The sequence below is a fragment of the Hemiscyllium ocellatum genome, chromosome 3 (genome assembly GCF_020745735.1).
Source record: "Hemiscyllium ocellatum isolate sHemOce1 chromosome 3, sHemOce1.pat.X.cur, whole genome shotgun sequence".
NCBI lineage: Eukaryota > Metazoa > Chordata > Chondrichthyes > Orectolobiformes > Hemiscylliidae > Hemiscyllium > Hemiscyllium ocellatum.
The window spans coordinates 81,738,572-81,751,067 of NC_083403.1; positions in this window are offsets into that span (position 1 = coordinate 81,738,572).

The following is a 12,496-nucleotide window of genomic DNA, read 5'->3' on the forward strand; positions in this document are numbered from 1 at the left end:
GAGAAGGGGGAGGAGTCAGAGATAGACCGGGTTAAAGTGTGGGTCGGGTGAAAATTGGAAGCAAAATCGATTAACTTTTCCAATTCCGAACGAGAGAGGGGTTCAATACTGATGCTATCATTGGTATATCAGACAGAGAGCTGTTGGTGGGGGCTGGAATAACAGAAAATGTGTTGCTGGAAAGGCACAGCAGGTCAGGCAGCATCCAAGGAGGAGGAGAATCGACGTTTCAGGCATGAGCCCTTCGTCTTCCTTCTTCTTTCAGCTCTGATCTCCAGCATCTGCAGTCCTCACTTTCTCCTAGAGGGCTGGAATAGAACTGGAACAAGGAATGTTCCACGTATCCCATGAAGAGACAGGTGTAACTGGAGCCCACGCTGTACTGTACTGATCTGAAAAAATGCAAGGAGTTTAAAGGGAAGCAGTTGAGAGTGAGGAAGAGCTCAGCCAAGCGAGGAGGGTAGGGGTGGTGGAGAGAGACATGACCATGTGTGGCAGTATCTTATAGAGGCCTAAACAACATGGGCTGTGGCAAGATTTGTGGTAGCATCTACATAGGAAGTCCAGTAAGGCCAATCTCAACACTAGGAGAAGCTTATTGCATGTTTTGTATATTTGCCGAATGTGAAGCAGGTTTCTTGCTAGATAGCAGCAAATTTCCAATTAAGGGTTATAGCTTAATAAACACTTTATTAATGCTGTTACTTCCATCATTTACTATTCAACTTCCTAACTCACCAAATGTGCCAAACAAGCCCAAGGTGGAGAATTCTTAATATGGAAGTCAGAGATTTCAGCTCACTGATGGCTATGAACAGATTGTATGTCACTCAGCACCAAACAGTATCTCATGGTATGATTCCTGGATTCCAGATGCATACACCCTTGATACATGAGCATTGCCAAATACCACTTGTCATCTCCTCATGCCCATTGAGGAACCTTTCTGATCCACTTGCGGGATGATTAGGAAGCACAGGGCACACGGGGAGTTAGCATAGAAAAATGACTACAAGGACACTTTGTGCATAAGGGCAGGAATCCATTTCATGGATTGGACCAGGTCAGCCCATTTGCTCTGTTTGCATTCAGTCACTTAGCAAGCTCACCCTGCTTTGCCTTACCATGCTAGCTCAGTCAAATAACCAGGCAGCTTAATTTATTGGTCAGCAGTCCTCAGTCGAGGGGAAGTACATCCTACTCTAATGCAGTGGGCAATTTCAATCTACAGCTTATGCAGTAACACACTTCATGTGCAACAAACAAGTGGTCACGTGTCAAAGTCTTAGGGAAGCAGTCCTCACCAAAGTCCTGATGGCACTCATCAGTAAGGGCATCCTCCCATACCAGTCCAAGGGATCAGCCAGGGTCAAACATCTGATCAAGGTGCTCTCAGTCAGGTGAACCATGTTTGTGTGATCCTGCGAGTGGGTCTCAGTCAGTTTTGTGGCTCTCTAGTGGCTAATCCACAGATAATGCTAACATAAAAGTACTGTGGAAGTGAAGAAGGTGGAAATGACAAAAAATGGAATTCCAAGATACATTTAAATGAATACAATTTCTAATCTTTGTCTGGTTCATAAATGATTCATTCATAAATGGTACACCATCTGGATCCACCACTCCTCATGATTTCCCTCCCTCAAAGTTTCAATATAGTTTCTTTCACATTAATTACTTAATTCAGTCTTTTCTACCTATGTTCAATGCTATTCATTCCAAGAGTAACTTGGTTAAAATTAAGAGAAGTGACAAAGGTTGCATTATTTCAACACTTTTGTTCTTTGTTGCAAACCCTTCAACAGTTTGAGCAAACAGCAATAGTTTGATACAGAAATGACATCTTCATCAACAACACTGATATCATCAGGATTTTTCTCTTTCAGAAACAACATTCCTTTAAATAACCTTCAAAATAATGTCACAGTAGGAACATTGTGATTTAAATCATTAGTACTGAGGCATTATTTTATATAGTTGACAAATATGGTATAGCAGGAAATTGCCATTTTGACAAACTACCTGTGATCTTATCATACAGTTATTTTTGTCAGCATTACTTGATATGTCTTTCTAGTACTTTGCTGATAAATGTTAGGATATTGTTGTCACTGAACTCTGAAGGTTGATATACAGTGATACCCACCTACATTCTATAGCTGAAACTTTAACCCAAGTATTCACATCGTAAAATAAATTATGATGCATTATTATTGATAAGCAGACCATTTTGAAATTAACAGGGCTACTTTTTATGTTCCATATGGTTGGCAATATTAGTACATGGGGAACAAGCAGAGGTAAAGTAGATGCATGTGGGTGGTGACTTGAGCTCGGTTTGATTCATCCTGCATCAACTATGTACAGTCTTCATTTAAATCTTTGGTCATTTAACTAGGAAGAACACAGGCATATTTACCTTTTTTTTGTGGAAAATATGTTGCATACCCAATGCAGTCTCTTTCTTTTTGCCCATGAATGAGCAGTGTAGTGTCAAATATATATTTTGTATTATAATAACACTCATGGATTTCAATTATTTAGAATCATAGAATCCCTACAGTGTGGAAGCAGGCCATTCAGCCCATTGGGTCCACATTGGCCCTCCAAAGAGCATCCAAGCCAAAGTAACCATATATTTCCTGTGGCTAAACCACCTAGCCTGCACATCCCTGGATACAATGGGCAATTTCATATAGCCAGTCCACCTAACCTGCACATCTGTGAGCTGTGGTAGGAAAGTGGAGCAACCAGAGGAAACCCATGCAGACAGGTGGAGAATGTGCAAATTGTACATAGTTGGCTGAGAGTGGAACTGGACCAAGGTCCCTGGCACTGTAAGGCAGCAGTGCTAACCACTGAGCCATCATAAAGCCCCAATTTGAATTAAATAATTCTGCATAGTAAGAAGAAAATGTTCTAATTGCACAAAATTAAGTGGGCAAGTAAACTCAGTTCCTTAGAAGATATTAATGGCCAGTGTTTGGCACCTGTCACCTCCCTGTTAGACAATTTTAAAAATCATACAGCGACAGAGAACTACAGAATAGAAAGAGGCACTTCAACCCAATGTACACGTCGGTCATCAAGCGTCCATCTATTCTAACCCCATTTCCAGTAGTTGGGTCTTACATTTCATGCACTCATCTATATACTTCTTATATAGCTCGAGGATTCGAACCTCTATCAACCTATTAGGCAGTAAGTTTCAATACCTACTGGGTGAAAAGAAATATCCTCAAGCCTCCTCTAAACTATGTTCTCCTTATCTTGAAACTGTGCCCTCTGCTATTGATCCCATTACCTGATGGAAAAAGGTTCCTCCCTCTCTTCCCTATTTATGCCCCTCATAACTTTATACCCTCACTCAGGTTCCCTCATCAATCTCTGCACAGAAATATATGAGATTTTATTTATTTGCTCGAGGGATATACATGTCACTGACAAGGCTGGCAGTTTTTTTCATTTATGTAGCCACCTTGAGAAGATATCTATGTGACTTACCAAGCCAATTCAGGGAGTAGTTAGATGTCAACCACATTTATGTGGGAGCAAAATGACTCTTGCAATCCCCAATCACTTTCAGACCTAGGTGACACTCTTTAATAATTAAATACTTACAATAGTGAACACATCCTTTCTACATATCATTGTTCTGATGACAATGATGGAAATTGTGGCTGAGACATGGATGAAATTTTAATTCATTCAAAACCCATCCACTTGCACAGAGTTTAACTTAGGCCCACGGTGCTGAAATTTTCCCAACCATTTGGACAAAGCATGGGAAAGGTGCCATTATGGCAGGTGAAGATATTGACAGCAGTGGAGACCATAGAAACCTAGTCACATGCCGGGTGGCAAATTAAACCATGTAAGGACCTAATTAAGAGCCAATTATCATAATCATAAGCATATTTCCTGCAAGAGGAGGGCCCACTGCCATGAAGGGAAGCCAGCAAGTAACTACTTAATCATTGCTGCACTGGAATGTGAATTGGGATTTTCTCCTCAATTCCCGCGACTTAAACCCACAATCTTCTGACTCAGAGGAAGCTCTACCATTAACAAGTTTCAATATGCATCAGATAGCTTTCATAAAATAACTCTAATATTAATTTAATATGGTTACCCGAAGCCTTACCCCAAAAGACCTCCCTATAGAATATTTCTACTTCAAATAATTTATGCCTGACTCCCAGTTTACCTTGACTGATGTGGGTCATTGCCAGTGTGAAAAGCAATATATTCCTTTTGAGTATTAACTACGATTAAGTAGCAGAACTATTTGGCAAAGCTAAGTTCATTAATCATCTTCTTACATACAAATCATGCCAAGATAAATAAGGTAAATTATTCTTTCTAATCATAAATGATGATGCAAACATTATTGTTTTGATTTATTATTGTCACATGTGCCGATGTACAGTGAAAAGTGTTGTCTGAACATGGCTTTATAGGCAGATTGAATTATACAGTGCATCAGGGTAACAGAACAGAGTGCAGGATATAATGTCACAGCTGCCAAGAAGGTGCAAAAAGTCATCATCATTAACATTTTCACCACAAAACGGAGCCTCTTCACTATAGCAAAAGTAACAGAGCTGCCCAAAAATCATAATTCCTGCCCCATACGACATTTTCAGTTTTGCATGGACAGGAATGATGTGGAGATGAGATGCATTTCACACGTACACATTCAATGAAGGCAGCTATGTCCACTGCATGGGGTTTTGGTTGCCTTCAAGTGTGAAACCCGAAGTGCACAAATTAGAGATGATAAGAATAGGTTTGAACATTGTGCATGCATTTGGATAGCCAGGCTGCCTCTCTGGAGAGACAAGGTATCCTTTTGAGTCTTTTGGAAGAGAGAAGACATTACTTGGCACCTTTTCGACAAGTATCAAATTCCTGAGGCAGGCCTTCCTCCCATCAAGCCTTCACTTCCAGCAACCTTCTCAGTTCTTCAGGAGTTCCCCACCCAACCTCTCATCCAACCCACCTGCTTTGTACTGAAAAATCAACATCCAAGCAGGTTTGCAGAACTGGGATTTCTCCTGTTATCTACACAACTGATTTGGGAGTAAAAATCCAGGTCTTAGAGTTCTATTAGGCGCCTTATGTCCACGTAATGTCATAAAATTTTCATGAATATTTCAAATATTAGCTTAGCAATTTATTCATTCTCTGATGTGACAAAGCTACAAAAACATGTATGTGATTCATAGCAAGTGTACCGATTCATAAATAAAATTTCTCAGACTAACAGAATTCTAATAGCTTATAAAACATGCTCTTCATCGTTTATCCCTGGACAATAGGGAATTTCTTATGTTTTCTCAATGCATGGCTGGAACTGTGTTTATTTCTAGCCATATACCTTGAGTGCTTTGTACCTATTGATCTATTTTTTTGAGCCAGCCTTGCCACTTTGTTTCATTAAGAGATGTGGAACTTACCAAGAATTCATTCTGTTTGAGAAAATTCTATTATTTGCAACGGGCAATGTTGCATATCAAAGCAATTTGTCATTTTGTTTTTGTTCAGATATCTGAAAATTGATTGAATGCAGTTATGATCAAAAGAATGCCTTGAGTTGAAGGCACAATGTAAAATAAAAAAGTATGATAATTTATTCATGAAAGTGATATGCAATGATTTTAAAGTAATTTTTCATGCGTGACTATTTGAACTAGCAACACACAAATACAACATTTAGAAAGCAAATATGAAATAAATCACTGGTCACAACCATTCAGGAAGTATCAGCTTGAATCATTGCACTCTTGCTTCTTCGGTAAACGAAAGAAAACTGTATAAGAATACAAATGAAAACAGACCAGTCCCTTGAACAATTTATTGTGATTTTGGCACTTGATGCAGTTTTGTAAAGCCAAGGTTTAACTTATGCTTGTAGAAATTTTGCTGAGTTCAGTGATACTGTACTAAAAATTATTCTGTTCTACAACTGGCTGAATCACTCAAAATAACTAAAAACTGTATTGTGTCCAAGAATAAAATATAGACACAGGGATTATGTGGAGTTATTCAGAAATCTGAATACCAAGAAGGAGCAGATACCATTCTTTTCAAAGCGCAAAAGAAATTTATTGTACATTCAAATCTGGTGCAAAAGAGCAAAATATAGCTGGAAAAGAGGTTAATTAATGGTCAGAGCTCACAATTGCAATTAATTGACAGACTCTAATTGCTATAAATCATAGGCTTTCAAATATGGAACTGGTGACAGAGATGTCAGTATGTCTGATACAGCTTGGCTATTGCCAATGGAAGAATTGGGTGAGCATCGAAAGAGAGGGGTGCAATTACGGTGACATAGGTAGTTAATGAGGTACATTTGAAACATTCATGCAAGAAACTAAATCAACCTCACATAGAGAAGCCGTCCATGAAACTTAATGAAAATGGTACTTATCCAAGAAGTGGGAAGATTAAGCTCCATGTTTCATAAGAACATAAGAACTAGGAGCAGGAGTCTGGCCCTTCAAGCCAAACAATAAGATCATGGCTGGTCTTTTTGTGGACTCCACTCCACTTACCTGCCCTCTCATCAGAAGCCTTAATTCCTTTATTGTTCAAAATAAAAATCTATCTTAGCTTTAAAAACATTTACTGAGGTAGCGTCAACTACTTCACTGGGCAAGGAATTCCACAGATTTGCTGGGTGAAAAAGTTTTGAAAGGTGCTAAACTAATTAGCTTTTCTTGAGTTAAAAAAAGAATGAATTTATAAGCTACTAAACTTGAGAAAAGATAATAAAATGCAACTGATATTGAATGAAAAGATAACAGTTAAACTGATATATGAATCAGAATCTGACTTCTGGGGAGAAGATGATGGAATGTTGTTACAGTTAATATTAATATTAGTAAAGCAGTTGATTTCAAGGTCCTTGGCTGTATAGTTAGCTGACATACTTTTGTCCTCTTTCCTTCTGGATGATAACTTAGGTGGTTTGCCTGTCCTTCAGTACTTAGAGCCAGAGAGAGTCATTCTTTTACCTGCAGCTCGACCTAGAGGTTATCCTTTAGCTGTGACCTTCATGAGTTCACACTAGCACATTAGCCATTTAGCACACATAGACCAGGGGTTGCAATTGGTAGTTAACACTTTTTTTTGAACATTCCTGGAAGGGTAAAATGCAATTATGTCAACAGGTTTGGACGTAATCCACAGGAGCTGCCTTCTGTTAAAAAGGATAAGCATTGTCTCTTGCTTTAGAATTTTTTCAGTTTGAAGTTTCCATGAGACTGTACAAGTGTGACCCACCATGGAGACACATAGGGCTTTGCCAGACACTCACTAAATTCACAAGTGCTTTAATCTTTTAAAAACACATGTGGTTTAAAGTTCGAAATAGTTGTAAGTAAACCAAGGTTATGATCCATTATCATGACCCCTGTGAAATCTCACCATTTAGGTGCAGCCTCTCTGTTCTCTCCCCATCCCTACCACTCTAAAATTCCTATGTCATAACATTTATCATTTGCCAAACCAAATTCATCAGTCAACATATCCTATCCTCACATCCTATCTCTATCTTTAGATTCCTCTCCTCGTCATATCTCTCTTTTTCAACCTTCTGCCCATCCTTTCTCTTTCCTTTCCTTACCTTTCTTTTTGTTTTCCTGCCTTTCATCATCCTTTTTATTCATGGAGTTCCCATCCTGCCTTCCTTTAGTCTGCACTTCACTGATCTCTCCTTAAAACATTTCCCTTTCTTAGTTTTTTTCTAAGCCTGCTTTCTTGTTTCCTCTTTGCCCTTTTTAATTTCTTACTCTTTCACAATCCTTACAATCTCCACTCTTTTCATTTCCTGTTCTGTCCATTCTTTCCCTTCCTTTTTCATTTACTGACTTGACCTTCTCCTTCCTTCTGATTCAATGCATTGTATTCCGGAGATAGCTTGTGAATATGATGCAACAAAACAGAATCTGGGATCATAATGAATAATTGACAAGTGTGATACTATCTTTGGAAAGCAATGAAACATAAACTTAAGAATATTAAGCTTTTCAAGAGATTGGCATTGCTGTAGACCCAACATTGTGTTCTGTTTCGATACTGACACATTGTGAGTGTTACTAAGAGTCCTGAAATAGTATAACGGAGGAACACCAACTTTCTTCATTGAAGAAATGCTGGCTCTGTGGTATTATTTATTGATTACTTATTGTGGCATTATCTAAAATAATGAACAGTATATGCACTGTCAGGTTCAAAAAGGTTATTTAAAATCATGAAGGATGAGCTAAAGACTGCACATAAAATGCAGAGGTAAATAATTAGTTTCAATTATCATAAGCATTTGTAACAGTAGTGAGATAATATGTTTTGGAACAGATTACAAGATTAATTGCTAAGCCAATTGAGAGATCTGGGCCTGACCTAAAATTGGTGACCTGAAGGTCTCATCGAAATAATCTACGATCACTTTTCCAAGCCTATTGCCTGAATTCATCACAAACAATGTTCAAGATCCCTTTTTAAACTTCATAAAGTTGATTGCTCAGTGGATCCAGTGGTTGAGAAGGTAAGTTTTTTGACTTCTTTTTGCAGGGAAGGGCTTTATGTGAAAAGGAGGTTAGGGTCAGAGCTCCCAAACTGGTTGAACACTTCCTCCACTCCATTGGGAAACTATCTTTCCCACCTTGCCAGAGAGGCTGTTGAATGGGGAGGTGATGGATTGAAACCCTTAAGTGACCAGTAACTGACCTCAGTTTCTGGCAAGTTAAGAAATTTGCCCACTCAGCTTTTCATCAAACACTTCATTGCAGAGCTGTGAGAAGTATTAGGATTCTCACAATCACTCTTCCAACCTCCACAGCAGGGAAATCATACCCGTATGCTTTACAATTGTCTCCTCCTGAATGGAGAATATGTAAGAAATTCAAGCCGCCTACTTGAGCTCCGTGTGCAAACATTAAATCAACTCTGTAACAAAACACTAAGAAAAGAAAATCTTCTGACAGTGTGTTCCTGACTGTAAGCCAAAAACTCCAATTTGAAGTTCCACTCTATGATTATATTCAAAGCAAGGTATGCATATCACCTCATACATTGTTCCTACTTATGCTAATGGCAGGTTGCAAGACAGGAAGAAGATCATGGTCAGCATATATGAGCAAATCGAAGCCCCTACCATCACTATCCAAAACTCCAGGCTACTACATACAAACACTCAGCACTTCAAACCTCTCCGCCATTTAATAAGATCATGACTGATCTGATTGTGACCTCACATCCACATTCCTGCCCACACTTGTTTTATTGCACCTAACAAAATAGACAATTTTACATTTTCCAATTTGCTAGTTCTTTGCTCAATCACTTTTGTAGCCTCCTTATATCATGATTACAATGCACTTTTCTACTTATCTTTTTGCTGCCAGCAAATTGGCAGCCATACTTTTCATTCCTTCATCCAGGTGTTTTATCCAAATTGTAAACAGTTCAATCATAAAATCCCTACAGTGCAGAAGCAGACCATTCAGCCCAGAGAGTCCACAAAGCCATCAGAAGAACATCCCACCCAGACGTACCCTATCACCCTGCATTTCCCATGGTTAATCCACCTAGTGTGCATATCCCTGAACACTGTGGGCAATTTAGCATGGCCAATCCACCTAATCTGCACATCTTTGGACTGTGTAAGGAAGCAGGAGTACCCAGAGGAAACCCATGCAGGCATGGGAGAATGTGCAAACTCCACACAGACAGTTGCCCTAGGGTGGGATCGAACCTGCGACTCTGGTGCAGTGAGATAGCAGTGTGAAACACTGTGCCACCATGCCAAGGGCCCAGCACTGGTCCCTGTCACACACTACTCATTACATCTTGCCAACTTAAAAAAAACTTTTGCCTACTCTGTATTTCCTGTTAGCAAACCAATCTTCTATCCATGTCAATATATTGCTCCTACACGATGAACTTTCATTTTCTGCAATAACTTGTAATGTGGGGATCCAAGATGGTGGCGACCTAGCAAGTCTGAATCTATAGTGCCCCTCCCAAGACTTGGGCAAAGTGGGCCACCCGCCTCCACCACACTCACCAAATCATTTAAAATAGATTTTACTTAATGTAATTAGTTGCCTAGTACTGAATTTAAACAATGTAACCTCCTGTAAAATGACTAAAGGGAAGGGAGCCCGCAGTTCTCAGCAGGCAGGAACCCCTCCCCAGCTGCAGCTAAGGCGTCCGCAGCCGCCCCGGGGAACTTACCTACAGTGGTGAGCCTCATGGAAATAATCTCCAAACTTGATGCGAAGATCGACGCCTTCATCGAAGAGTCCCAGAGCCAATGGGATTCACTCTCAGCTGCGTTACAAAAGCATGACAGAGGTATCAAGGAAATCGAGCGCCAAGTCGGAGGGGCGGAGCTAAAGGCTGTGACCTCCGAGAATATAGCAGAATAAGCCGTGGATTGGGTCCGGACTCTCGAACAGCAAGTCCGTACCTTAGAGAATCACATTGACAACCTCGAAAATTGAGGTCATCGAGAAAATATTCGTTTGCTGGGCCTTCCCGAACGGGAAGAGGAAGGCCAGCTTACAGCGTTTCTCGAACAGTGGCTTCCACAGCTGTTAAATCTGGAGGCTGGATCAGGCCAGGTAAGGGCCTAACGGGTTGCATTGCATGGGTCCGGCTCAAACCAGTGCCCCCGCCTGGTCCTGTTCCGGCTGCAGAGCTCTAAGGAGAGGCAGATGCTGTTAGAAGCTTCCAGAAATCTTGGGAAACATCCCCAAGCCATGATTTATAAAGGATCCAAGATTATGTTATTCCAGGACTTTCCCCCAGCTCTGGTCCGAAAGAGGAAGGTGTTTGATGAAGCGAAGAAGTGTTTAAGGGACTTAAACATTCAGTACTCCTTGCGCTACCTAGCAACGCTAGTCTTTAACCATGAAGGGTCCATGTATAATTTCAGATTGCTGGAAAAGGCCAAGGAATTTTACGACTCTCTTAGATAAATTGTAAGAGTTAATTGATGTTGTTTTGCTCTCCCCCGACTCCGGTTTACACTCCCCCATTTTTTTTTGTATTAATTCCTTTCTTTACCTTGCTATTTAATATTATCTTCGGGAGCTGAGGAGAGGGGTTTATTTATTTGTTCTCTACTTAGCGATTTTCTCCCCTTTTTCTTATAGAAATATAGGCTGGGGGGTCTAGTTAATGTAGGTGGGGGGAGGTGGTTAACTTATCTTATTTTATTTCTGTCTTTAGGAGCAGGGTTGTTTTCCCCTGTTATTTTTATTACTATATTTAATTATTACTTGTTGAGGCTGTAATTTTATAGTATATATGTTTATACATGATATTAACATTACCAAATATATCCAGGTGTTGGTGTAGGTTGGGGGGGGGGGTGCGGTGGTGGTAGCGTGCTCACTGTTAACTCTAGCTCTGTAGTATTTTTGAATTTTCTTCATCTTATCGTGGGGCACCTGGTTCAAGGGTGGGGCACTGGTTGGGAGAGGATATGAGGGACCTTTGGAAAGGAAGTGATGTCCCCTGGGAACAAGGGGGAAAATCTCCATTTAAATATATTTTATATTTTTTTATTTAGAAATAGTTTTTTATTATACTGATCTGAGTGTATTAAAGAGCCTTTATTTTTGTAAATTTTATATACTCTATGCTCGGGATGTTCTGGATAGGGTTTCCCCTCCCAAGGGGTCTCGGACTTGCCCGGACGATTATGTTTAATCAGTTGGTTAAATGGTGCACCTGGAATGTCAAGGGAAGTAATTCACCAGTCAACAGGCAGAAAATATTATCAAACCTCAAGAAAGAAAGGGTTGATATAGCTCTCCTATAGGAGACACACTTATTGGATAAAGAACACTTGAAATTACGACAGGGTGGATTTGATTAGACCTTTTTTCTTCCTTCAGCTCAAAAAGTAGGGGAGTAGTTATTCTTATTCAGAAGAATTTCCCTTTCAAAATTCTACATCAGTTAAAAGACGAATCTAGATGATATATTCTGATTAAAGCCCTTATAAATGGAGAGGAATATGGGATCTTAAATTTGTATTGCCCCCCGGCACATCCTTTTAAAAATATAATGGAAGCCTTCTCAAAATTGATGCCTCTCGGTGCTCATCATACAAATAGTGGGAGATTTTAATTGCATTATGGATCCGGAAATAGATAGGATTCCCAAGAGTACTGCAGGAGTATCTCCCAGATCTAGCCAATTGCTGGATTTGAACAAAGAATTGGGACTAGTAGATGTATGGAGATGCCTTCGCCCACAGGGCAGAGATTTTTCTTTTTACTCCAATCCACATAAATGTCATAACAGAATTGATATGTTTTTTGCCCCTTTGATTTTTTATAATTCCTTATCATCCTGTAAAGTAGGCAGTATAGCAATTTCTGATCACGCTGCTGTATATATGGAAATCAAGGCGAGGAACATTGAGACATCCCCCCAGCATTGGCGTATGGACCCCTTCCTGATGAAAGATAGT